The sequence below is a fragment of the Toxorhynchites rutilus genome, chromosome 3, assembly GCF_029784135.1.
Source record: "Toxorhynchites rutilus septentrionalis strain SRP chromosome 3, ASM2978413v1, whole genome shotgun sequence".
Classification (NCBI taxonomy): Eukaryota; Metazoa; Arthropoda; class Insecta; order Diptera; family Culicidae; genus Toxorhynchites; species Toxorhynchites rutilus.
The window spans coordinates 175,568,598-175,594,215 of NC_073746.1; the positions used below are offsets into that span (position 1 = coordinate 175,568,598).

At 37.4% G+C, this 25,618-nt stretch overlaps 2 protein-coding genes across 5 annotated transcripts in view; one reads left to right on the forward strand and one right to left on the reverse strand.

Annotated features, from left to right (window-relative positions):
* LOC129775912 (uncharacterized) overlaps positions 1 to 25,618 on the forward strand; it is a 580,006-nt gene that overhangs the window by 351,778 nt on the left and 202,610 nt on the right. The gene's annotated exons all lie outside the window — the stretch shown is intronic.
* Positions 1 to 25,618, reverse strand: part of LOC129775911 (beta-alanine-activating enzyme) — a 286,887-nt gene that overhangs the window by 27,585 nt on the left and 233,684 nt on the right. The window contains exon 7 of one of the 2 annotated variants that reach the window (XM_055781156.1): positions 17,701 to 18,299. The exons of the other annotated variant lie outside the window; for it this stretch is intronic. The gene's annotated coding sequence lies outside the window, so the exon portion shown is untranslated. Of the gene's footprint in view, positions 1 to 17,700; positions 18,300 to 25,618 lie in introns of those variants that run through there. 2 annotated transcript variants of the gene reach the window in all.

The following is a 25,618-nucleotide window of genomic DNA, read 5'->3' on the forward strand; positions in this document are numbered from 1 at the left end:
TACGCTCATATAGCTTTCGAGCTCGTGTTTTAGCGCGATCTTGCTGCACCGGTGTTTGTTTGGTCACTTTTTGCTTGTTATAGGTCTTTAAACCATGTCTCTGTTTAATCCGCTGAATCATCCCAACACTGGTTTTGATCTTCTTGGCCAAATCACGAATAGATGCAGACCTGTTCTTCTGAATATAATTTACAACTCTTCGATCCAATTCGGGATTACTTGGTCCGGGTTTTCGTCCACTTCTTTTGAGATCCTTGAAAGCACACTCATTACCGATCTTTGCGACGATTCGTTTAACACTTTCTGGACAAACTTTGAATTATTTTGTGGTATGTAACACACTTTTCGGTGCACCAATTGTACAGAATTTTCTTTTTAGTTTCCAAATCAATCCGCGAAAGTTCGAAAACAACTTTATGACCGCGGCTAAATGACTTGTATTTCGATTGTTGACATGTAAGCAAAGCGTGCTCTGATTACACGGCGAAAAAAAGTTCACCCGTTTGTGTGTAATAAAGTGTTAAATGTTTAACAATACTTTCCGATACACTCCTTCTATGCTTTAAACCGAATCTATTGCCCAATCAAGTTATACAAAAATAAATGAAATCGACAGTAAGTGGTAGCCAATAAACTAAGCTATGATTGAGTGCAAAATCTTATCATATGGTTGCTTTCTGAAGCTAAGAAAAATTATCAAAGTTACTGTTCGATTTTTCGATCGCTTGGCATAAAATGGGTTAACAGCGCAACACCTTCTCTTCTCAAATAGTGCTCCTAGACGAATGTTGTCTTCTCAACATGTCAAATTATAAACCTGTTTCATTATTGTTTTATTGATATAGTTAGGGACAAGATCGACAAAACGCGTTAACCAATTGAACTTGGACGAACAATTTCAAGTGCATGGACAGTGTTTGGAAATCTGTCAATATCCATTGAACCACAATGTGTCATGCTAATTACCCAGAACGAATATATTACCGGAAATGAGTGGATGATTCAGTTACTTGAACAGAATGAAAGTATTCACTTTCGTTGCATCAAGTGAATAAAAGAAGTGAGGACGAAGCCTGGTCATTGCATAGTCGAGCTGAGCCTAACAACCAGAGATGCCGACCAAATTTTTGAAATAATTGGAAATTCCGAAAAAAAGAACTGGTCCATACCGTGTTTTTGATCATACATGAACATTTATACATTGTACTTTTGTTTTCCATTTTGTGTCATTCCAACTAATGCTGACTTTTCTCTATGCTCGTCTACGTAATTTTTGGAAACTAAAATACCTCGCATAGTTCCTTTTCATTATCGATATTCTGAATATCATTTCAATCGCATATATTTTTAAGAATTTGTAAAAGGGGAACAATTGAAATATGCTTCCTTTCTATGATCACATTGATGATGAAAGGATCACTGAAATTATAACGTTTTAGAACTTGATTACAGAGTGTAATGTGAGAATTGCTCGAATTGCTTTTGAAAACGGCTACGGCGTTTTGATCAAAAATAGACATTGAAATTTTTGTCAAAAATCGACACTCTGGGTCTTTTTTTCGAAGTACGAGACGAAACGTATTGTTTTAAGTGCCAATAAAAATAATTATCTCCATTTTTCATTCGGAACATGTTGCGAAATGTTGATTTGCACGATAATATACCCTATGCAAAATATTAGATCATTTGTACTTCATTTATTAGTGTTGCAGACGTTAAAATTTGAGTTTTTTGAAAACCGAAAAATCACCGGAAATCGGGGTTTTTATAAAAAAAAAAATTCCCGCTTGGGTGATTTTTCGATTTTCGAAAAAAAACTCAAACTTTGACCGCTTTGCGCCACTCTCCCTTACGTCCGATTGAGCTAATATTTGGCATAGGGTGTTTTTTCGAGGTGGTGAACATTTTTTATGAGGTAACTTTTTGAAATTAGAGATGACCATTTTCATTGGCACCCTAATATATACGCACCTTGCTTGCAACCATCCAGCGCGCTGACAACCGATAAGCCCCTTCAGTAACGCCAACCCTATGCCAACTCTTTGGGTACTGCGTTGACACTGTGTGTTATCCAAAATTTCTTACTTTTTCTGTGCTGCTCCCGCTACGTTTTTTGATAGCAAGCTTAGGGTTGTCATGTTGCCAAAATTCCTATGCCGGAATTGAGCTTTTTTTCATTTAATTCATTCATTGAATGAAATGAAAACCAGATGAAAAGTGTAAGTTGTACAAAAAACACACCGAGTGGTTGCCAATATATCCCGAATCACCGTTACTTGCCTATTATCATGTTGACGTTGCTATAATAACACAAAAAGGTGGTCAATTGGGTCCCTGAGTTTTTATACATGAACCTATCACGAAACATGTGGGAATAAAGTCTTAGGTTCTGTGGAAAAATCACCAGAAATCACCAGGGAATCACTAAAAAGAGCATGAAAGCTGTATGACACTATGTTCAAAGTCAGTCCTTCGACTGCAACCCTTTCAGAACCTGTAGGAACCTCGAAGCTAATAGGACAGCATCAAAGATGATCGTGCTACTTTAAAAATCTAGATAAATATAGAGTCAAATCCCTGTATTTTACTAATCTAATCTATTATACAGTGGAACGTAATCGTAGAGGATGTGTAATTAAAAATTAAAAATATCAACACTTCTTATTCTGTACCGCGAGTGACGTTTGATAACTATATTCTGGAAGTATCTTTATTTTTAAATCTCATTGTACACCCGGATCGATAACAGAACATAACCAGGCTTCAAATATCATCTAATGACAACTAACAGTTCGATCGATCAAATCACTTACACTTCTTTCATTCTAAGCGGCGAAATTCACATAGCATTTTAGCCAATGATAAAACAAAATCTTGAATGAACATTCTTATGACGGTCAGTTATTCCAGTTATTCATTCATCGATACTCCAGTGTGAGCTGGAACCGTCAGAATGATGTGCAAAACGCTGCCCAACACCACGTTGCTTGATAATATAATCTTTCAGCCGTTTCCTAGCAGTCGAGTCGGTCGCAAAGTATCGGTTTCCCAGCTGGTCGAAGAGCTATAAAATTTGCGTCCCTACCTGTACAATTGCCAGGTGAAATAATAATTATGACGTTATTTTCTGCCCATGCTTTTGTCACACCCAGCCCCGCGTACATAATAGTACAGATACGCTGCGCTGCGAATCCGGTTCTTCGGCCATAAACGGGACAATTTCTCCTCCTCGGAGCCGGTCTAGCATCCTGTAGCGCGTTTGTCGTCTGTGCGTGTTGTGTGCAGAGGATTGGTTGCAGCTAGCAAATTGTTCCCAAAGGTTTTAAATCCAATTAAATTTAACTGTAACGATTTAAATGCTCTTCACTCCATCATCCCCATGAGGGCTTTCGAAGGAAACACCCTCGGATGGTGCTGCCTGGCCTCCGACAGCAAGAAGCAACAGGAATGTCGATACGTGCAAGCATAGGAGTGAATAATAAGTTCGCTTCCTAATGGGTCGACTCGTCGTTGTCGCGCGTCTTGGCGAAATGTGAATAACGGGAACGGCGGGATATTACGGTTTTCATTTACCGGGGGCAAGTTTTGCTGAAGATGCTCGGCCGGTTGAGTGGAGGATGATGGGAGGAAACTCAATCGATACTGTTGAGTTTGTTCACTCACAATTAGCGGCTTAACGGTGGCGAATGAATAATATTGTATCGGAGGTTTGAAGCGAGCGACTACAATTCTAGACAGCTCAGAACTTCTTTGTCACCCGCAGAGGCGGAAAGATCTCATTACTCGGCACTGAATTTCAAAAAACCAACGACATGCTCGAGTAATGTCAGAGCCGAACGAAACAAGAGTCGCGGACAAACAATGGTTGTCGTCGTCGTCGTGACTACGTGATCGAAAGAACCAACCAAGAGGCCAAGATCCGCAAATAACCGGCGGGACACAAGTGGTGTGAAGAAAGAGGAATTCATGCTGATACGAAGAACCTGACACGGGTAGGAATGAAATTGGAAAAGTAACAATTGTTTTCAAATTATTATGATCCAAGAAAGGAAAATTCTGAGTCCCCTTTGGCCTCCGTTCGGATGGTTCGCCACGGAACCAATCCAACCGTGAGGCTTGACGTTGACTGCAGCCGCCACCCTGCGAGTTTGATTAGTAACCCCCCGAAGCGAGTGACAAAATCGATCAGTCGCTATTGTAGGAACGTGAGTCAGTCTGATGACCCTACGATTCCTTCGTTCTCGGGGCTCAGCACCCCTTCAGCACCTACGAATGGCGTCACCAGGCGCGCTTTGTTCGGTATGGAATGTAAGCATGGAAAATCCAATTTCGTTCGTTCACTATTATTTATCCACGCCGCAAAAAAGCAAGCGTAAGTCTTATGTTAAATCCATCCCGTTTCGAAGATAATTCCATCCTACTGGCCATGAACGGGCTGTGCATCCTGATGCGCGTGTGCAGTCGGAGGGATCAAATTGTTATAAGCAGGATTCTTCGCTTGCATGACAAAATAACTACCTCATACTGGGCCGATGAAAAGCAAACACATGGGACAACCGAGGAACAACCCGCAACGGTGGGGCTGTCTTGACAATACAACGCAAAACATTCTCACAAGTTAATCCTCTTTCGCTAAGCTGCCTCTCATCTCGTTGGCCACTTCCAGACTCCTCGAAGTTATTGCGTTACTCTTCGCTTCTTCTATCTACTTAATCAAACCAAATACACTTTGACAACACTCTTGCTTAATCCTCGTTGAATTCCCGTCGCTCGCCGATCTGAATTAAATTTCACAGTAATTTTCGCTCTGCCCTCCTGCATATCGAACCTCGAACGGTAGACGCGAGCTCGGAAGCTTGAAAGTCGAAACTCACGCACAACGCGCTTGCGTTCATGTAAGCTTGCCACGGTTTGTTTTACTGTTGGTAGTTTCTTAAGCCCATAAGTAGTGCGGTTTATCTCCCCAGTCGATATCAACGATTCCTAATTAACATTTCACAGAGACCCCATGTGCGTGTTGTGTGCGATCACATTTCGGCGGCACGGGTTTTTTTTTGCGGCGTTTCGTAGGAATTAACATCGCAAAGGGCGATCGTGTGCGCACCCTCGCATGGGTGCTGATTTTAATTGCTTATTAAGCATCGATTTGATATGGGGTATGCGTTTCTTGCAGTTTGAGGGAAAATATGCAGGTTTAAACTGGCGCACATTCAGATCAGATATGACAAACTTTTCTGCGCATAAAAATTGGCGACAATCACGAAATGAGCAATACTTATTTGTTCTCGAGTCATTTTCGGTTAAATGAGCTATACATACATTATACAGAAGTCATATTTACACATCCTATACGATTTTAGAAAACGTACAGCATACAAGGGACTGTTCACATACCACGTTAGCATTAGCATTAGCATTGAGCAAGTTGCACAATATCGTAGGTGGTACGAATTCAGAACTGTTACTTCAAAAGCTCACCTCCATCCGTTACTGACAATTGGAAGTATCTCTTAGATGGAGGCTTGCTTTCTCTAACAGTTAAGAATTGTCCTGGCCACGTCCTTGCAACTGCTGAGGAAAGGGAAGGAATGTTAGTTCGATATTTACTTAAGAGAGATGCAGAGAACTCTACGACCTCTCATAAACATCTCGGGAATTTAGGAAATATGTTAGTAGGGAAGGTTAGCCATAGGATACACTCAGTCAGTGTTATTGGCTCAGCTTGTGATTACTATTACTATTACTATTACTATTACTATTACTATTACTATTACTATTACTATTACTATTACTATTACTATTACTATTACTATTACTATTACTATTACTATTACTATTACTATTACTATTACTATTAATATTACTATTACTATTACTATTACTATTACTATTACTATTACTATTACTATTACTATTACTATTACTATTACTATTACTATTACTATTACTATTACTATTACTATTACTATTACTATTACTATTACTATTACTATTACTATTACTATTACTATTACTATTACTATTACTATTACTATTACTATTACTATTACTATTACTATTACTATTACTATTACTATTACTATTACTATTACTATTACTATTACTATTACTATTACTATTACTATTACTATTACTATTACTATTACTATTACTATTACTATTACTATTACTATTACTATTACTATTACTATTACTATTACTATTACTATTACTATTACTATTACTATTACTATTACTATTACTATTACTATTACTATTACTATTACTATTACTATTACTATTACTATTACTATTACTATTACTATTACTATTACTATTACTATTACTATTACTATTACTATTACTATTACTATGAAAAAATGGCATCTGCGGAGAGAGCCGGTTAGTAAAATAAATTTATTATACGCATCTGAAAAAAAATTAAAACAAAACTTATCTGACTTATCTGCCACTGCACGCTCGTCCCATGGTGATTCGATGATTCCTTTGATTGTGATACATTCGCTGTGATTATTTACGCTTTCCACTTGGCAACACTTCTAGGTTCTCTCACGCTCTATCTAGAGTTTCTCGTAGATTGTTTTTATCTGTGTGGGTGCAAACATGGCATACCCACACAACAACACCGAACAGTCGCTATGTACACACGGATTCTTCAAAACAAACTGTCGCTTCTTGTTTCCACATATTCTTCCAAATCCCAACCCTCCTCGAAATGTGACGAGAGACTGTACGTATTTACTTTATTCGCACCGGGGAACTCTGTGCTTCGCACATGCGCGTATGACAGTGTAGAGGGAGCTCTCTTTTTTTTTCGATACACACACACACACATATCTCCTAGGAAATGCGTTTCTGCTACACATTACACCATAAAGTCAACAGAAATAATTATAACTCATAAAACTACTTTCACGTAAAAACAACGGTTAAACGAAACCCATGTCTGCAACGATTCTGCGTAAAACACACAGCTGAGCTATTGCGCTCCTGAAAATCACACATGCAGGACAAAACACACCAATAATGAGCAAAATAACTTCATTCTGAATTCTATTTCAATTCTGTTCACGAAAACATATTGTTTGAATTTTCTTCATTAAATCAAACGCTCAAGCGGAGAGCCTTTCATTTTATTTTGACCCACACACGCGCAACGAAGAAATAATTTCAACATGTCGCGACACGAAAACGAGCGAACGATCATCGCGAGTATATTGTGCCGTAAAAAAAATCAGGGACTGTTCACATACCACGTGAACAGAAAAAGAGCAGATATATTTCCATGTATAATCATTGAAAAAATACAATTGCGCCTATATTCAATTTGCAATTTATCGTATTTCATAATTTCATGTTATCTTTTATTAATAAAAAAACGGAATACTAGAAGAAAACTAGAAGTGGGTTATATCTTTAATATAACCGCAAGGTGGACGTAGGACTAACGTTGGCTTAGCAATCAACAACCAAAAGCATATATATTTTAGATATTTCATCTTTGGAATAAAGTGATTATCATACCACTTCGTTTTGCCGGAAAAGAATTATAAACGCTCAAAGGGAGAATCGATTCCTCCTCGGAAATACCCAGCGCAAATAATACCCCCTCCCCAAGCTCCGACAATTGGAATCATCGTTGATCCGGAGCAGGATTATTAACGCGTGAGAAGGAATGGATTCCTCCTCGGAATTACACAGCAAAAATAAGAAATGCAAAAAAAAGAGAAATGGATTTCAGAGTGTGCACCAGCTTATTATATACGGTTTTGTGTGATTTCAAATACGGTTTTGTTTGTTTTCAAAGCGATTTTGAAGCTATTGAAACAAGTTTCCGGGTCAATAATTCACAACCATATAACTCTTAGACATTTTGTCTAAAATGATTATCATACCACTCCGTTCAGCCGATAAAGAGGTTTAACGTTCAAAACCTTGCACTCCAGCGTCACTCTCTCGTTTTCGAAACTTTGAACTTTCACCCCGGTACAGAAATGAAAGACGTTGTCCTACGTCAAAAATCATATGTTCTGAAAATAAACTAGGCAGAAGTTCGGAAGCTCCACAACCGCAGGGAGCTATAATGTCTCAGTTTGACTGTGACATGAAGTCGGGGTTTTCGAAAAAAAATATGTTGATGCAAATTGTCTTCAAATTACAGACGTGACATCTACTGTCATCTCGATTTTTTTTGTCAAAAATTGACTCTATGTTTTTATTTTTCGGAATACAAGGTAAAACGTATGGTTTAGGGTGCCAATGAAAATGGCCAACTCGATTTTCCATACGGGACTTTCTGTGAAATGTTGATTTGCACGATAAAATAAACTATGCAAAATATTAGCTCAATCGGACTTCATTTTTGTGTCGTAGACGTCGAAATTTGAGTTTTTTGAAAACCGCAAAATCATAAAAAATCGGATGCTTTACAATTTTTTTAGATAACAGTAAATTTCGACGTTTTATGCAATTTAAAGACCTTTGGCATCAGAAATATTTTTTTTTAAATCACTATCGATTTTTCGGTTTTCAAAAAACAAAAATTTTGACGTTTCCGACACTAGGAAATGAAGTCCGATTGAGCTCATATTTTGCATAGGGTATTTTATCGTGCAAATCAACATTTCACGGGAAATATCGTATGAAAATTGGTGCTGGCCATTTTCACTGGCACCTTGTATTACGAAAATACCTATATTTTACCTTGTACTACGAAAAAACGACCAATTCTATATAATAGAATTCCCGGAGAGCCATTTTTGACAAAAAAAATATATAGTGGATTGCACCCAAGACACGATCGCTTAGGACGTAGGACTACGCATTCCTTTTATTTTGTTTGCTTGTTTATCATTTCGGATATTATTCAAAAACGCAAAGAAATTTCATAAATCACTCTTTTTTAATAGGAGAACCGGTAAGTGTCTTCCTTTTTTTTCAAAAATTAATGTTTTATTCTGCAAAAATGATTACAAATTCAATATGCAAAGTATTGCTCATCGTTAGTCACATTTTTTTCCCAACTTTCTGGTAATGCACGGATCCCTAGACCTGAACATAGAACATAGATTCAGTTTACGTTCTAATATGAGATCAGGAATCATCTTCACTCGAAGCTGGAAACTATTATCCTCCATTATCAATTTAACCTCAATCGCTCACAGTTTGTTTGAGTGACTTTCAGAACACAGATTTCAATAGAAGTTTAACGATATAAGAACTATATGAATGTCCCACCGGGCAGTACTCTCAGACCCCTTTTTGGTCGATTTTTAGCTCCTGGGCAGAGTTGCCAACCTTCCAGTTTTTCCTGTATATTGCCAGTTTTTTTTAACATGCCAGCGAAACAGCCAAAGCCAAAAAATGTATTTTTTTTTAAATTTTCACAGTTTTATCCTGTTTTTTATTTGTTCGTCATTTTCAAGTATTTTACTCCCCAAAATTATATTCTTTTCTTCCATTTGTGAGGTTTTTATTCCACTTTACTCAAATCGAAGATTTGTATGATTTTTATAGTCTTTCTATATCTTTATCGATCTGTCTATATAGTATAAACACACAGAAGTATGGTATGGTGTTTCCTCGCTAATTTGCCTCCCTTTGATTATATACAGTTCGATCAGCAAAATTATGTCAGTTTGGAAAATGTTTATGTGGGCGCTGCTATCGGAATGTTATTCAATGAATATTTGCCAATATGTTAAATTTCACGTAACGCCGTAGCTAATTTCATGACCATTCGATAAATTTTACATTACACTATGCAATCAAATTCTAAAACGTTTTTAATTTTCAATGATCCATTAATCATCAACATGGCGATAATTGATCCAACAATTGTCATTAAAAGGAGGCATATGTCAATTGTTCTCCTCCTACAAAATCTTCCAAATATTTGCGATCGAAATGATATTCAGAAAATCGATAATGACTTTAGGGAGATCCGAATTTTACTAACTTCAGTGTAAACGAACGCCAAGATGCTTCTTTCTTTTTGAGGTAAAATTCTATCCCAAAAAGGTATGACATTTATTTTGCCAAATAGTAAATATCATTACAACATTATTGATTCTGACGCACGAATCAAAACTAGGAAGTAGAACAGCAACAAAAACTATACGAGTAATTCTAGCTTCACAAAATTGGGTAGAAATAAAAAGTAATAAAGAAGAATAAAGAGCAAGTCGCTGACCCGACCCTCTCCGTTCTTTTTTCGAAACTTGCTACTTATGACGAAAGCTACCCAAATTTTCAAATCACGACTTATTTTCAAAAAGGACATATTCAAAATCATTAATTGGACAGGCCTGTAATGCGACACGAACAATTGGACTTTTAATCTATAATTGGACATTTTTATAAATATACTTTTGCGAGAGTTTCACAGCTCGATTCATTTTTAGGAGTGTTTTCAACTAATTCCCAGTAATTCATGGTGTTACAACCAAATTGTTTACACTTCAATCATGTCATCTACTTAATTACTATTGACTGTTGTTTTCATTCGAAAAGGCGAATTCTTCATCAAAGTCTCCGAAAGTTAAAGTTCATTTTACTAGATTATGTACTTTACACACTGTGCTGTGCAAATGATTATTGTTTGTTAGATTTTCAACGATTTTCCTGTTTTAACTTGTTTCTCACATTGTTTTTTTCGTTTGTGTTGTATTTGTTTATGTGTCCAATTATGGGTCACAATCGCCTCTAATGCGGAATGTCCAATTAGAGGTGGAACACTGAAAATATCTCGCGATTATGTCATATAATCTGCACTTAAAATGTTATTTTTATTATTGTTTTGCAACAACTTTGTCAAACATCATATTTTAACATTTGGATATTAAAAAAATGTTTGATGATTTTGAATACGCCCTTTTAAAAATCAGTCGTAATTTAAATTGGTTATAATGAGAACTATGACGTCAAAATTTGCTGTTTTCGGCTGATTTGGAGTGGAAGTGCTCTAAAACAAGATCAGGATTAGTTAGAAGAAAACAACATGTATAAAAAAAGTTTAATGTTAAAATGTATGATAAAAGGTGAATTAAAAATATCGTAATTCTTTTTGCTAAAATAAACAAAATTGAGAAAAAATCGGTTCTTACAGCTTTATTCCAATTTTTTTTTGAAATTGTTCCAGCTTTTTCCAGTTTTTTTTCGAATTTTTCCAGCTTTTTCAAAAATTTGGTTGGCAACTGTGCTCCTGGGCGATGCTACGATGCTACGGGTCCGAAATCTTCGAATATGAAAAATGAAGATCGACTCTTCTCTCAGCAGCTTCGCTTCGACAAGGACTACTCTGGCATTCGCCGTCAACATAATTGACAAATTGACTAGAAAATTAATTGATTCGTGATACATGAGAGAGAGAGAGAGAGAGAGAGAGAAACGAATTCATTTTGGGGGGAGTCACTTTAATATGCACTGAAGTCCATTTGACGTGGAAGAATGAAATGCGATAGTCGGGTCGTAGAGTGAGATAGCAACTAAACGCCCGAATGACTGTTGAGTCATACTGACGGAGACACTGCTGAAATAAGCCAAAACTCATTTCCAATTGAATACGAAGGCGATATTTTCCATAGTCCGCTGACTATCCTCAGTTGAATATGACTTTGCCGAGCGCTGGCTACGACTACTAACATGCCGGTCAACTTCGATTATTTTTGTGATTTATCGACATCTGAAAGATTGAATTTCTTTTCCCCAATCTAATATGTAAAGAAGAGAAGATGTCTTTTTGTTGAACAACATTTGTGTGAATGTTCTTGAAGTAAATGCATTGAGGGTGCATAGAATCCGGGTAAACGTCGAACGACCAGTTTGTATCTGTCAGTTCTTACGAACACATATATTCTGATGAGCTACGATGGACACGATGGTGAATCAAATCAAACCATCTAGTCGAAAAAGACTACACAATATTGGATCAACGTCCTAAACAACTTCTTTCAATAGCCACTCTACTATACTGATGGAGACGATCAGGATGATTCAGGTGATCTCGCAGCACTCGCAGCACTCGCAGCTGATAATCTAGCATCGATTTACGTACGGTACCAATCGAGTGCCAAATCCCGTTACTAATCCAGTTTAAATTATCAATAACCGTTCCCGAATCATTCACAACAAAACACACGCGCGATCGGGGCCACTACCGTTGAGCCGCAGTCGTTTGATACGTTTCATACCCTGCCTGCTCCCTCAATGCTCCGATCTACAAAAAGCCGCGGAGACACGTCGTCACGTTTCATCAGAGCTACGCCACCGGAGTATGGTTTCGCCAAATACAGCCAAAACACGAACACCACCACCACCCAGACAGATGAAGCTATCATCGATTTCAGAGGTCTGCTCTTTTTTTTTTCTCGGTCCATCATCGCGCCGCCACAAGATTAGCTAATAGCACCAAATAGCTGTAGGAGCAAAAGTTGCGTCGGTTTGCTGAGATGGGCTGGCGCGCAGGTGGAGCCCGGAGCGATGAACTCACCGTCTAATCGTCTTCGGGGCAGGATGTTGACCGCGCCGTATGCGTTGGCTGCTATGCGTGCGGCCGCTGGAAGAGTAGGAATGTGGCCTCAAGCTCTTCTCGAGGGCGTTCGACAGGCTCGGTGGTACAGAAATGGATCCAGATAAAATTTAATAATTGTAGGTGTCAATGAATCAAGAGGTTGCGAGTTGTGGCTTCCATCTATGGCGACGGGGCGATGAGCGCACTCGAACATTCGTTTGGGTATTTTTCGATTCATTGAGCGTGTAACTGTTTTTGGTTTCGTGCTATTCGTTCTGTTTACAATGGGGGTAGTTGTGTGTTAATTACCTCTAATCATCCGAGTAAGTTGGTTAGTGATGATGATCAGTTATCAAATGGAGAACTATAGCCTCTAGCGAATGCTATTAGTGTTCTTTTATTTGGATAATTTAAACGGCAGCTTGGTTCAAAATTAAGACAATTACCCTCATACAGGTGGTTCGTTTCATCGGGAAAGCTCTGGCCCTTTGTACATGTCTCTATTGCCCCTCAGCAAGAAGAATAGAGAGGAAAAAAACATTTCTTCAAAATCAAATATTTACCAATCATTTCTAGCATGGATTGGATTTCAATGCGAATAGTGTGACCTCTCGGGTTTACTTTAGAACTTCTAATTGAAAGACGAAAGACCATGTTTGAATAGGCTAGAAGATGATCGTTTTCAAAACACACGAGCCGAAACCAATAGTTTTACTGCTTCGAGATGTGTGTTCAAAATCTATGCTTATGTTCTTCTTAACTGGTGAGATGTATGTTTTCCTTTTTCGACTTGCTTTGTTCTTCCCAAATTATCCATCCGCTGTCTGGCTCCAAGCATGGCATAATTGAGTCAAAATTGTAATTCTACAGAACGATAGAGGTTATGTCTCATTGGTGGTAATTTAGACTTGAAGACTGATTCTATCATGAACATATGCGAGGGCAAAACTTTTCATGAAAATCGCCGAATCGCCGCTTTGAATTATTACCTCGTTTATCTATGAAAAGAGAGACACATTTTTCACTTCTTTGTATTTTTTACAAATAATGATTTAAAATCAGATTTCACCAAGTACCGTTAGAAAAAGCGACAAGATAAATCAAAGTTTAAATGTATCTAGTTTAATTGAATTAATTTGATATAACGAACAAGTAAATAATTCAATCACAATCTTCTTGTTGCCTTAAGTACTGAATGTATCGATTTTTTTGCCCAATTTACTAGAGATATAATTGTCAGTCATATTGAAGTGCAACATACGAGATTCAAGTTCAATGAATGTATGTAAAGGCCAGGGCTCGGCAAAGTCATATTCAACTGAGGATAGTCAGGGGACTATGAAGAAATTCTCCTTCGCATTCCATTGGAAATGAGTTTTGGCTTCTTCCAGCAGTTTCTCCGTCAACATTACTCAATAGTCATTCGGAGTGTTATCTCACTCTGCGACTCGACTATCTCATTTCATTCTTCTCCATCAAATGTACTTCATTGCATATTGAAGTGACTCCCCTCAAAATGAATTCGTTTCTCTCTCATTTATCACGTGTGCATGTATTGATGTTTGAGTTCAACGTGGTTTGACATATACTACAGGTAAGCTAGATTTGTTTGTATCGTACACGAAATTTACTCAAACATATAAAATAGCGGGCAATGTTATGGGCAATGACAAATTCCTGTTTTTATTCATGTTTTTTTTCACAAAATTAAACTCGGAGACACCATGAACTAAAATTTCATTCCTCCCAAAATGCAGGCTATTTACTAATAAAGGCAAACCTTTTTTTGTGCGGGGGATAATGACCGCATAAAAAAATCGTGCAAAACTTCACCATTAGCTTTAAAAAATCGTGTTCGGTACACATTTTGAAAAAAACTTCTTTTGTGCGGTAGATAGGGACCGCATAAAAAAAGTTTTCCCCCAAGAAAATAACTCAAATCCACGCCGTTCACTGTCCAATTTCCTTTTGTTTCCCTGCTTTACGATAGGACAGTTTGCCTTTTCGGTTGCGCGTGGCTGTTTTGTGCTTTTAGTTGCATGTCGAAACGTGTTGCTGTTAGAAATCATGTCATGCAAAAACATAGAAAAACTTAGAGCATTTGATGGGAGGAGGGGAATGATTTCAGAAGTGGATAATTGAGACGCAAGTATGCTTTTTTGCACTGAAATGCATATAAACCATCGAAAAAAACTAAACGGACAATAACTTTGTCAAATAAGCTTCTTTTCATATACCACACAAAAAAAACCGCACAAGAACAGAAAATCGCACAAAAAAATCACTAAAAAAATTCGCAAAAAAGACAGGTTTTAATGTACTGTGATTCATGTGAGGGGGAGTAGTATTTGTGGATTGAATACAGGTTGAATGAAGAGGCAGATTTGTATTCATTTACCACATCAATTAGAATAACCATTTGCTATAATAGTTCATCAGTCATTCTTGATCTTAAAGCTCGTTAATTCATTTCTAGTCAATTCAAGGCACGATGAGGGTGAATGCCGAAGTAATCCTAGTCGAAGCGATGGTACTGAGAGAAGAGTCGATTTTTGACGTGGGACTACGGTGACCTCTACACCACAACGAAAACGTTGAAACCATCGTTGTGCGGTGGAAATGGAAGTAGTACTGTAAAATATGTCGGATTTTCTCTTTATTTTGCTCCATATTTGCGACACTGTAACTCACGAACGTCTTAACCAAACAAAACACTGCCAAGGACTATATTATAGCGCCAAGGGGTTGTGGCTGCAATACAAATGGAACACAAATTTCTTCATAACTCGAGAATTTATCAAGCAAACAAACCCTAATTCGGCGTTTGGAAGTTTTAGGGTGCAATAAATGTATCTATGTCGGGTAGACACTCCCCCTCCCTCTCTGAGGGGAGACACTCCTCCCCCCTCTCTAAGGGGGGGCTACCATACAAATGAAACACAAATTTCAGCATAACTCGAGAATCAATCAAGAGTAATTGTTTATATGGTAGTTTTACAATACTCCCATCTCTCTGAAGGGGAGGGGGGCTGAATAACTCGAGAACTAATCAAGAAAATGGAATCAAACTTGGCATAAAAAGTTTTTAGAGATCGATAAGTGTTTCTATGGTGGTTTGACACTCCTTCCACCTCCCTCAGGGGGAATGCTGCAGAACTCGAGAATCAATGAATAGTAATAATATAAGGGGCAATAAATGTTTCTATAGTGGTTTGACACTCGCATCACTCGAGAATCAATCAAGTAAACGGAATCAAATTTGACATGTGGAGGTTTTAGAGGGCACGAAATGTTCCTATGGTGATTCGACACGCTGCCCTGCAAATGAAACACAACTTCTGTATAACTCGAGAACTAATCAAGCAAATGGAGCCAAATTTGGTATGTGAGGGTTTGTGGGTACGAGAAATATTTCTATGATGGTATGACACCCCTCCCTCCTCTAGAATGAAGAGGGATATTTCAACCAAACATTATTGAATTTTTTTTGGAAAACTCGGAAGGGAAATGGGGAAAATTCGGGAAATTCAATTCTCATATATTCTATAATTTCATACTTAGAAGCGTTGTTGATCCAGTCGATGTTTGCGCTAACGAAATTGATTTTGGTTCGAAAGTGGAAATGGATTTTAATGTGATAAAATGCGCTCCTATATCTTCTTCTATCTATATAAATAAAAAAGAATCGCCGAATGTGTTGATGAGAGCAAAACTCGAAGAAGAAATTATCTGATTTAGGGCTATCTTCATTCTTTCAGATTTTCTGTATCAAACATTTATTCGATGTAACGGGGAAACATGTTATGTTCAAGTGATTGGAAAATCTTGAACGAGAATTGTGTCTGATAATAATCTGATATTATAATGACGAGTTTCAATAGAAGTCCTAGGAAATTTATATTAAAAGTAAATTGTAAAGGGTCAAATAGAAGATAAACCAATGAACAGTTCTGCGATTGGATTTATGATCGCAAGTAAGAAAACGTGAATGTTTGGAGTTATTGATAACAAAAATATATATTTTAGGCAAGACGAAGTTTACCGGGTCAGTATGTTTGATAAAATTTCCGAAAATCATATTTTCCTGCGCTAAGTCGCCTCATCATCTAAATGTTCTTTCGTTATAGCATCATCTAAGAATGTTGGATTGTCTCGTTTTATTCTCGGTCTTATTCGCTCAATAAAATTTCCAGAAAATATATACAAATGAAAAAAAATTGGTGTCCGTTCCTCACGGTTTAACTCGAGAACGGAGCAACGGGTTTGAACAAACAGCATCAGATTTAATGCGTCCTAATCTGCATCAGGTCTATATGCCAAAAAAGAAATTATACACAGACTCGATTATATACGGACTCGATTATATTTGAGTCGATTATATACAATTTTAGACTAGATTATATACATTTAAAAATTATTTTTTTAATATTTCAAATATGACTTATTTAAGCGAAAATGAAATATTTCAGCAAGCTTCAATTTGGTTGATAGCAACAACTATATTTATTCAACTTTATTATATATTTTTTGGATAAATTTAAGAATAATACATTAAAAATCATTAACTTTTAAGTTTTTCGCTTCTAAAATGTTACTTAAATCTACTGATTTGAATATTTTACAACTGTATACTGTATTAAATTTTCTCATATTTAAATGAAGACATCAGAATTGTCCTACGTAGCGTAATTTTGACATAGGACTATGTCTTTGATTTTTTTTATAGGGAGGTCACTCTACAAAAAATGTAACGATTTATGAGGAGTTTTCAAACGCATATTACCTCAAAATGGTTATTGCGACATATGTTGTGTTATATATCATTAGACAGGAAATTTATCCAAATTTTTTTTGCTTGAAACATGAACAGTGAATATAGTAAAAAACGTTAACAATTTGACGATTTAATTGGGTATGTTTTCGTTCGATTGCACTAACCATTCGCTTCCTCCCCGACGCAACGAGTAATCTTTTTGCCTAAAATCGGGCGTTAGCTCATAATGTGAGTTGATGCTTAAAATAAATTATTCTCCATTTACCGGCATTAACTTTATATTTTATTGTATGTTGTCTATTCAATTTGTGCTCAATTCATGTTTTTATCGTGTAAGTTTCACTACTAACAATTTGTGTAATTGTGGTCCAGGATGTCATAATATCGAGTATGTTGTTTGGTTATGTGAAAATGCAATAAATGAATTTAAATGGCTGCTGATTTAGAAGATCGAAAGGGTATACCCACGTAAGTCAGATTATGATAGCTTGAGTAGTCGCGATCTTACAGGGCTATAAAGTTATTACAAACAATGTTCCGGACAACGTGGTAATGAAGGAGAGAATGCTATTTTATCTATAATATATTTTTGTAATCATAGATTGACTTGACTCAGGCTTATATTTTTGTAGGTCTTAACTATTTAGACTTGTGTTTAAAAATGATACATGATGACTCTTTGTCTTTTTCTGCATGATTGAATAAACAGAAGAAAATGGTAGTAATGGCTTTAATGGTATTTTTGTGTACATTTTTGAACAGAATGCGGTACCGAATTCTATCACGTTATATCATCTAACCCGTTTAAAGAATACAAATAAATACAGGAGCGGTTTTTCCAGGGCATCCATTTGGTGTATCAAAAGAGAAAAAATACAGATTTTGAGGAATAAAAAACTCAATTTAAATGCAATTACTACACACAATCATAGTCCTATGTCAAGATCCCGTCCGTGCCCCTAGGCTCAGACCCATCAACTTTTTTAATTGTAGCCAGTTTAAGGCGAACAGAGCCTGAAACAAAGAAAAAGTTCAATGACTTTGATGATTCTGAAAGAATTTGGATTCTTTATACGAGAAAGGTATTTTATGATTTTAAGTGAATGAAAAAAACAAATTAAAGTAACGAAAAATATATGTATATGAAAAAACAAAAGAAAAAAAAAATGGCACGATAATATGCAGTGAAAAGAAATCGGAGATTGTTTATAATCGAGTCCGCCCTGTACCACGAATACAAATCACGCACAGAAAAATAATTTCTGTGGGAACTTGAGTGTTCGGAATTATTTAAAGGAAAATATCAGTGGTGAGTGGAACGAAGTTTACCGGGTCAGCTAGTATTAGAATAAATGGCCAAATTTCAGAAGACGAGTGGATCGTTCTCCGCCTGCCTTGTTTGTTTTGATATTCCAAATGTCGAGCTCCACAAAAATGAGAGTGTTGAGACCAGTGCTGAAAATATTCACGTTCACGACATTCAAATTCGGCGAATTTCTGCCTTCGTTGTATTTATAACTGCTCAAGCGAGAGTTGATAAATATGAAACAACACTATCGATGAACCCCAGTGGAATGAACATCAACATCAGCTTGCCATGAAGTTCATTTTTCATTTGCATCTTCCTTTTCGCCATGGTATTCGTAAGGTTGAAAATGAAGATCATTGCGTGTTAGTGAAAATTCAGCATAAAATTCAGCGTCACCAATTGAGGGTGAAATCGATTAATGGTAAAGGATGGCAATTCATCGCACAAAATTCTTGTTCTTGGCGAGTTCGGCAATGGAATGCATAGAATAACTTGCTACGTTTTATGAATCTACTCACGATTACCCGGAAATGGCATACACCACCATTTATATGTGAAATGGGTGACACTTTTTCAATAAAAATTCACTACAAGCGATGAAGATCAACTTAACGTTCGTGATAACCACCTGAAATTATTGACAGTAATGAAAGTGCCTGAATACAGGCATTTCGAAATTCGTTCATGCTGTTTTCGATCAATATACCAGACAAAGTTCACGCGTCTTGACTCTTGTGTTATACTCATTATGACAGATATGGTGTTGAGTTTCAACAGAAGAGAATTCATCCGATACTGGGAAAAATCTAATTCCTTCATTCGTGAATAAATTTTGATAATTTGTGGCACTGGTTGAGACAAGCACGGACACGGGCACGGACAGAAGCTTGACGTAGGACTGTGATTCGACACTCTCTGATTCTTTTTATCGATGCTCAAAAATGTGCACAAAAAAGTGTCAAATATTTGATGTCCGAACAAACAGTGTACGGCCACCTTAAGTCTAGCTGCTGTGGTGAACTGATCTCATCGAATGCTAAGCTCTATGTTTCATAGAGAAGGAGAATGGGCAAGTGAATTCGGGGAAGTGATACTTGCCAAATAATAACATTGCGTTGTGGGAAAAAGCGAGTTGCTAGTGAAATTGAAATGACATATCCATTTTATTCGTTAAATTGTTCACTTGTTTCACTATATTTATTGTTTGTTGGATAATGGTATGTAGCCTAACATGTATCGCAAAACGATTTTGCTTAATATGCAGTTTCGCAGAGCTACTCGACTCGACAGTGACTGGAGCAGAAACGAGTCAAGACGAAGTCATAGAGAATAGGCCCTTTATATATTTTTTTATTTTGACTTATGTGTCCCGTTTTCATTCCTGAACTATTTTGTCAGCCTATTCTTTTTTTTAAACACAAATTGATCAACTATATCAAATATATCAATATCAAATTGAAGGGGTGGATCAATTTAAGTCAGTACTTCATCCTATGGAATACTGTGCCTTTCCATAAATCATAGCAAAATTAAATAGAACTGATAAACTTTAATCAATGAATAATATTAAATTGCTGAAACTGATATGATATCGACCACACATTTTTCGAATTATGTTTTCAATCATAAGAATCAAAGGTGAGAAAAGATGATGCTAATGACAATTATTCCAAGTACCTCCAATGCAATCTACATAAAAGTGTACGAAAGTCATACCGTCATACCCCAACTGACCTCATTTGAGCGGTTTTCTCCTCTACGCGCTTTTCAACTGTTAACCTCTGGCGTTTGCAGCCTCAAGTCGATTACCGCTCATTTAGCAAAATACCTCCATCAAACGCTAATGCCTTCTCTCCACACCTCTCCACAGAACACATCACTTGCAAAGGTGGAAATGGAAGAGGGCACGGGTGGTGGGGGCACTTCATTATTTCACTTTTCGTGTTCACCTCAACTCACCGCTAATTCTATCAATCACAGCTGCTGCAAAAGAGGCTACTGACTTCACCCCGGGTTGAGGCTGAAACTTAGTGCTGGGGCGCGCGGTTTTTTTTTTCTCGCTGTTTAAAACGATTCCACTCTCTATCTCGAAGCTACCGATCGACGAAAACAATGGCTTCAAGTGAAATTTCAAAATCAATTTACATTACGAACGAACAATGAGAATATTTTCCGTTGTATACACAGAAACACACCTCTTTCTCCTGGCTTTAACGAGCAGCAGTTTGCGTAAATTCGGCTTCACACACGAACCGGTGCCGGCCAGCTTCTGCGAAGGTTTCGAAAGGTTCAAATTATCAGGAATTGGGAAATTTACGTGCTTCGGAGCAATCAACCGCTATGATCTTCACGGATGCTTCTTTTCCCTCATTGAGCTGCGCGCAATGATTCTAATTTTTTTTTTTTTTTTAAACGCTCAAACTTATTCTTTTGTTTTTGTTTCATCTCTTTCTTTTCGTTCTCTTTTTCATTCCAGGTGAGTGTTGGTTTTGCCTTCCTTCCCTCAGATCATCCATCGTACCTCAACCGAGCGGCTCGGGGAGTGTGAACAACTCCGCGTCCGGTACCACTCCGCTGGCGCTGCCGAAAAGGGCGCTCGAGTGGAAGAATGGGAGAAAGTAGAAAATAAGCTTTTAAATCATTGCCGAAGCTCAACAAAGTCCAATAAGTCTTGGTGATTTATTTGAGGTGTAATTGTGGAACGTCCGCTGAGGCAACGAAGCAACGGAGTCCCACAACAACAACGACAACAACAAGTGATAATCGTTGACAGCTTGAGAAATGGAAAATATTGTTGGATGACGAACAAATGGGGCGCACGATAATAACTGAATTTCGTGGGATAGCGCAATGCCTATCTCGAAAACGATTAACCAAACCCGATCGTCCCGGAAGCCATCCGTGTGATTTATGTGACCTTTCCGTTTCATTGTTCTTCGAGTGCTGTTGAAGAATTTGGGGATGAACTTCCTAATCGCGTTAGATTAAGCGTCACGGTGATCAATATGACACAATCAACAAGCTTCGAACTTTAATCAATTTATTAGAGAAAACAAGCAGGCAAACACTGTTAGGGGTTCTGAAATACTTATACCGGTAGACATCTACAGGTTGGCTGTCGATTTATGCGTATATGATTCACGATACTGGATGTTGTAATTAACCATTAAAACCAGCTCCTTACACTCTTTCCTTATGTCTTGTGTTCCATGTTTTGTGGAGAGCTCTCTGCCGTTTCTCGCTCTGCTTGCAGTTTTCAACGATGTCGATCGCCTCAGTCTCTTACCTCTCCACCGTTAATACGACGTCAGTCGCAATACCAACGTTCTCTACACCTCTAGGCAGCTTCAGCGTTAACACACCGTCGTACATTATGTTTCAGAGTGTTGGCCTAAGAATAGAGCCCTCTACAACTCCTGCCATGATCTTCATAGAACTTTGCCCTAAGGATGTTTCGTAAACCGTAGGTAGCAAAAGACCTTAATTCGGTCTCAATGACGGCCTACCAATTGGCGCCATTGAAAGCTACTACAGTATCGATCCCCTCTAAGGTTGACTTGCCTTCTAGGAATCCAGAGTGCCTTGCTCTCCACTTTCCGTGCGTCTAGATAGTCTATTGTGGTTGGTCAGTATTTCCTTAAGTGTATCCAGTGGACATATTGGTCTATACGAATCTGGGTCTCACGATGGCTTCCCTGGGTTAGACAAACTCTGCAATTTCAGGAGATTCCATTTGAATAGAAACCTTCGTCTAGGTATTGCAAAACATTTCCAGGAACTCTTGCATAATCGTTTTCAACGATATGTTGGGGATTCCATCGAGAACAGGTGCTATTTTCACTTGCAGTCTTTTCACCACAGTCATGAGTTTCTCTATATAACATTTCGACTTGCTACATTTTATTTCGCTTTACAAAGCGGCTCATGCCACAAGGAAAACAACCATATGCTCTATTATTATTTCATCTGTTATCTGGGCACTCCTCATGGAGCCGAGTCACGGTTTGCTCTGTGGCTACAACTTCCCCAATATGACAGCTAGCTAAAAATCCGTCAGTTAGTCTGGAAATCACTGTCTGCGTGAAACCCTCAATGAGTTCACTAAGCACCCTATTTTGATTTCCTCCTCTCCACCAGTTTGCGTGCAACTGTTTCTTCAACCGAATTTCGGCACTTAATCCCTGTCTCTTGGGTCAAAACTCTCACTTTCTTGTACGAGTTCTTTGAAGGCTGAACTGTCGCATCTCTCCCTTCTGATACGCCGAGTTTTTAACACCTTTTTCCATAGCACCTTCAGATCTGGATCGGTTCTTACTTTCCCGAGAGGAAATCTGCGTATTTCACTACTTCCTTTGCTTCGACGATCTCCCTCTGCTCTTTCCTATGCTTCTTTCTCTACTGAACTTGTTTTTCTTCCCTTACTTCTGGCTCTTTCGTTCCTCTTTCTGGTTTACGACATTACGCCATCTACTGTCTCTATTTTTTTTTCTGTATTATCTTTTTCATCTTTCTTGGGTTTTCCAGGTTTTATATAACTCCTGGCCTTTCTCGCATTGTTTTCGGAGGGTTTTGGAAGTCTCTAAACCTCAGTATTTTCACTGCACATTTCAAGGTTTTTTCACATCCAAAACGTAACCACATCTGTTTTTTTTTTTTGTAATGAAATGAACTAGAACGGTTACTAACAAGAAAACCATCAAAAATAACGAAAATTCGCATGAACGCATTTATGTTACGTCATTCTTAAATAAGCCAGGTAAGATGCCCTCGTGCGTGTCCAAAATGTACCCCAACAACGAGTCAAAATGTCAAACGACATCGAAGCGCTTATTTAGGATAATTCTAGATTCACTGCTTATACCTTCCGCTCCCGATATGTTTCTGCCAGTTGGAATCGTCAAATGGCAGCGAATTTTCGACGCATTTCCAGTATTTTTGTTTACAAACGTATTAATATGTGCCGCTGTTAACAAATATAATACTACGTGCCGCTGTTCACAAATATGCTGCCAGATTTTTGGCCTTTATTTAGATGAGTTTTTATTTTGATTTCAAGGTTTGAATTATTCTTAATAATGGAAGGATTTACGTTGCCAGAAGCATCGAAATAATTTTGTTCGTTCTGGTTCTCATTATATAATACAAGAACAGATATGAGAAAATGGTTTTATCCTTTTCACAAACCATCTAGATACAATACAATTGCAGTAAATATCTGAGTGATTTGATAACACTGGCAATGACTAATCCTTATTTAATGTCCATACTGGAGCGATGTGCCCCGTTATGAGCTAGCTTAGAAACTTTCATTTTACTGTAAAAGTGATTTTTTAACATTTTTTGACGTAGAACTACGTCTTTCAGGAAGGGTGCCAAATCAGAAAACAGGTCACGTTTTTAAGAAATAAATTTAACGTTAATGATTATTTTCACTGTGGACGAATTCTCATGACCAATCCAATCGAATCGGAAATTCTCTAAGACTTGTTTGATATGCTATATATTACAATTCGCTAACCTCTTAACAGTTTAAATTCATGAAAACTAAAAGAACTTCCTTTTTTCCCATACATTTCTTCTGCCGATTTGTGTGCTAACCCTACCCGTATTTCGAATGCTTATAACTCGAACATTTCACACGGTGCGTCTTACCCTAAGTTCCCTAAGTACCCTAATTTTCAATAAAATGTTCCTTAATTGTGAACTATTTCCTTAAATCACATACACCGACACTATGAGCGTTGGAAATATCGTCATGTTATCGCAAAAATAATGAATATTTGTTTGTTTTTTATGAGAGTGGGAGAATGATCATCTTTTTCCGACATTATTCCACAAATATCCACTATACACTGTCACATCAAACTTATATTCAGCGGGAACTCCTAATAATATCTGTTTTTAATTGGTAATAAACTTACTGAAAATAGCGTTCTCACATTAATGTGGAAGGCAATTGAATATAAACACAAACATTGACGTCACGAACTGAAAAGTAACTATGTCAGCCGGGTGCTATGATTGATGCTAGGATCGTTAGCAAAATCTCAAGCAGAACTGTCAGTGGGATACCCAATTCATATGAAAACAAAGGGAAAATGTCAGTGGGATACCCGATATGTTGGCTCCTGTCAGCTCAATGGGGGTTCTCTAAAGACGTCACCCGGCTGCAGCGCATGCTATCACGCACACTACGCTCGCTAACTCTATCATCTGCACCACCTTAAATTTCTGTCATGGCACTGTTCCTCTTGGTTCGACGTCATTTTGATAACTGAATAGAAAATGACATAAACAAAACTGTGAACAACGTGCTTAGACAGTCACGCTGGTATGCTATGACGGTCCTCGCATTAATATTAGTCTTGAAACTTGCAAAATTGTCTGAATTTGTATGCAAGTTAGAATTGGCTTTATTCCCGGTACGGTGTCGACATCTGGATACGAAATTAGTTTTCCACTAAAACTTATCTATAAATATAAAATTCTCGTGTTACGATGTTCGTGGTCGAACTCCTCCGAAACGGCTCGACAGATTTTCATGAAGTTATGCACTGAAAATTTGGTAGGCATGAGAATAGGACGTAAACTATATATGATACCGCCAGGGTACCAATTACCATATGTTTTATACCGATTAGGGTGGTCCTATGCAAAAAAAAACGAAATAATTTTTATTTCTTTTTTTTATAAATTTGGCATAAAAGTACATAAAACCTCAAAGGTTTACCTCCATTTCATATTTTCAATCGCGATTTTAGTATTTCTGTATAAATAATATCCAAATAATCGACCCGTAGATTGTTTTTCAAAGAGAACGAATGTCATCCGACCTTGAAACGCAATGCGTATAGACCTCATTAAGCTTCGTGTTCCATTTCTGTGAAGCGTAAATTGTTATGAATTTTCGAGTGAAATAAACACGCTTTTAAAACAAAAATTTTAAATGAACTATGGCTCTATTGTGTGTTCTTTCTAACAGAATAACACATTCTTTACAGGTAGGGAAAATATCGGACGAAAA